The following is a 3996-nucleotide window of genomic DNA, read 5'->3' on the forward strand; positions in this document are numbered from 1 at the left end:
GTGCTGAAATTTAAACTTACTCGGGGTTCGTTTGGCAATTTTATACACTAATTGAGTTTCCTAGGCATTTAATGTGCATAATTCAAATTTGAACTACAAATACATGCTCCAGTTCACCAAAATGGCTAGAAAAATTATACATGTGCCCTTGGGTGCATGTTTAGGTCCCATGCCAGGAATGGGAACGAATTACAACCATACTGGTGTCCTGGCTCGTCCTCAAACATTTTGAATCTCGGTTTTTAAATCCCCATAAATCCAAAACTCACCAGAAAGTCATCAAAGGTGGCATGGTGTCACGTCATGGCACATATATGTTGTGGTAAAAACATTGCCGATTTGGGCCAAGCTTTGTTACAAACCTCTTACAAACCGGAGCCTATTGCAAGAACCCTTGTGGTTTCGATAGGGAAACGTGTCCCCTTGTGGGCCAAATGATAATCGCCCCCTCTTCTAGCCTCATATTTTCTTCTACACGCAACACGGAACAACGGGAGATTCACGCTAAACTTTGAAATTATTCAGGGTTCGTGTGACCTTTTCATTAATTGAGTTTTCTAGGCATTTAATGTCCATAATTCAAATCCGAATTACAAATACATGCTCCAGTGCACCAAAATGGCTAGAAAAAACGTACATGTTTCCTTGGGGTGCATGTTTAGGTCACATGGAATGAATGGGGACGAAGTCAACCATCTCGCCGTCCTGGCTTGGCCACAAACATTGCGAATCTCGGTTTTTTAAATCTCTGTAAATCCAAAACTCACCAAGAAATCATGAAACTTGGCATGGTGTCACTACATGGTACATATAATTGTCCAATTTGGGCGAAGCTATATTACAAGCCTCTTACAAACCAGATCCTGTCGCAACCCTTGTGGTTCCGGTAGGGAAACATGCCCCACTTGTGGGCGAAACGATGATCGCTACCTCTTCTCGCCTTGAACTTTGTTTTCTATAGGCAACATAGAATAACAGGAGTGTCGGGCTAAAATTTGAAACTGTTTAGGGTTCATTTGGCCATTGTATATACTACTAACTACTAAGTTTTCTATGCATTTAATGTAGTCCATAATTCAAATTTGAACTACAAGCACATGCTCTAGTGAAGCAAAATGGGTGGGAAATCATACATGTGTCACTGGGTGCATGTTGAGGTATTATTTAAGGAATGGGAATGAATTACAAACTTGTTGTCGTCCTGAAACATTGAGAATCTCGGGTTTAAATCCCAGTAAATCAAAAACTCACCCAAAAAACATGAAACTTGGCATGGTTTCATGACATGGCACATATATGTCATGGTAAAAAAGCGTCTAGTTTGAGAAGAGGCGCACACATTAGTAGCCAACGAAGTCCTTTTTGAAACAAAAAGCTGACACGTTAATATCGCAAACGGTTGTATTATATTAACCATGTCGAAATTTAACCATTCTCGATGGCGTGCGTCCAGCTGTTTGATTAGACGGGACGAGCGCGAGAAGTCCGCCATGTAGGCTCGACGGGACGCGTGCGAGCAGTCCGCCGCGTAGGCTCGACGGGACGCATGCATCTTGTCCACCTCACAAGCTTGACGGGACACATGCGAGCAGCAAGACCGCCCATGCTCACTGGGAAGCGAGATTTTTAACCTCCATGCACCAGCCGCCACCCACCTCGCTCACAACTTCTCCATTAATGGGTTAATTAAAGCACCTGAACGGAGGGTGTTTGCTTGTGATCCCATGGCAGCATTTGCTTTGTTCGTGTTTTTAACTCATATTCCGTCCTAATTTAAATTGCCACATAGGGCAACGGATAATACGACCACAAATAAAATGGCAACGGATAACACAACGACAAATTTACAATGGTGCAGATAATGAGTGTCTTACATATTCTGGATAATTTAAAATGTCACATGCGGCAAAGCCCGGAAGACACGGGGTCAAGAGAAGAAGGAAATTGCACACAATGATCTGGGTCGCTACTGTCTCTACTCGTTGATGGATCGCCGGGCGACGACATCTAGCTCCTTCTTCAATTCCTCGCAACTTTGCTTGAAAGCAGCCACGGATTCCTCCACCTCCTGTTTGCGCTCAATCCGGAGCTTCCTCAAGTCACCCATCAGTTCCTCGACGACCGCTGTCGGCATCATCATCCCTGAGGCACTGCTCTGCTCATGCAGCATCTTTCAGCCGGCGATCTCCTCCTCCTTCTCGACGAGCGCCTTGAGGAGCTTCGCATTATCACCCATGAGTTGCTCGATGAGGCCGATCGCCTTGTCAACTGAGGCATCGCTGATCTTGAGCAGCTTCATCAAGCCGTTGACCAGCTCCTGCTACGTAGTGACGCCAGCGAGAATATCGTCGTCGCCGGTGAAGGACTTCATGAACGTCGGCTCGTCGCAATGTCCGACGTCGTGAATGCGCTTGTGAGAGCCCTCGCGTGCCCGTGAGAGCTCATTCGAGGGCTCCGCGGCACGCCGGGACATCTCTGCTGCAGTTGCGGCTTCGTGGCGGGACCTCTCTAGTGCTTCCGCGGCCTTGGTCTTTACTGCCTCGTTATATGTCCACCCTAAACTCCTCCTATCGATCATGGCGGAACGACTTGACAAGAAATACCAGTTTTGTGGGTGATGAGAAGAGGAACTTGGAAGTAATTTTCAAGTGGGTAGTTTTTATAAGTCGGTGCTAAGTGTGAACACATATTAGTTTGATGGGTGTGAACAAATTTGCAGTTACTTATTGATGAAGCTATGTACCTAGGGTAGGGTCATGGACCTGACCTAGACATCCTCCTCTAGGACAGCACCCTAAAGCTAGGATCATTCAAAGAGTACCATCATCCACTCGACCATAGACGTTCCACTCGGAAGAATCAATGTCACTCGACCATCGCAAAAGTCACTCGATGGGCAGAAGAGCTAAAGTCACTCTGCACGAACAATAGTCGAGCATTTACTTGTAGGCTTAATTGTCATTTATAGCACCTAAATACAGGCGTTACCAGTAACGTCTCCATCTTTATGTACCTTAAACCCTTTGTAACTGAGGGCAAGAGGGGTCTGGCGAACTCTATATAAGCCACCCCCCTCCTCAGGGACAAGGGTTCGCACCCCCTGTAACACACACGCATATAATCCAGTCGACCGCCTCCGGGCTCCGAGACGTAGGGCTGTTACTTCCTCTGAGAAGGGCCTGAACTCGTAAAACTAGCGTGTACAACTCCTCCATAGCTAGGATCTTGCCTCTATGTTCCTACCCCCCCATTCTACTGTCAGACTTAGAACCACGACAGTTGGCGCCCACCTTGGGGCAGGTGTCTTAGCGACTTGTTGGAGAAGTTGCGATTTTCCCGATCCCCATAAACATGGTTTCAGGCGGAGGTTTGGCTGAGGGCCGTGATATCCGTCTCGGTGCGCTCGTGTTCATCGCCGACGACTCCGCTTGGCTCCAAGAAGCACCACTTGACGTCAAGGCGCTCCCCGTCCGTGGGGCAACGCACTTTCGCGTGTGTGTCCGTGGCGTCCTCCTACGGCAGTCGTTGACTCAGTATCGGTCGGCTCCTGTACTGACCTCCCTCCCTGCAGCCCGCCGGAGCAAGCGTTCCGTTCGATCGAGGCTTCAGCGGTGGGTGAGGCATGCGGTGGCTCGCCAGTCGGCCATCCCCAAGTCGCGGCAATCGAGCCCGACGAAACTCTCTATGGCATGTTCGACTGGCTCCGTTGTAACGCCCCGAGACCGATGTGCTAGGTGTCTTCCAGTTATTCGTTGTCGTTGTGTTGTCATTGCTTGCGTGTCATGCATTGCATATCATGTCATCATGTGCATTTCATTTGCATACATGTTCGTCTCATGCATCCGAGCATTTTCCCCATTGTCCGTTTTGCAATCCGGCGCTCCTGTCACACGGTGTCCCTTTCTACCTCTTTTCGTGTGCGGGTGTTAAACGTTTTTGGATTGGACCGAGACTTGTCATGAGGCCTTGGTTTACTACCGATAGACCGCCTGTCAA

This window comes from Triticum urartu, chromosome 1, assembly GCF_003073215.2.
Source record: "Triticum urartu cultivar G1812 chromosome 1, Tu2.1, whole genome shotgun sequence".
NCBI lineage: Eukaryota > Viridiplantae > Streptophyta > Magnoliopsida > Poales > Poaceae > Triticum > Triticum urartu.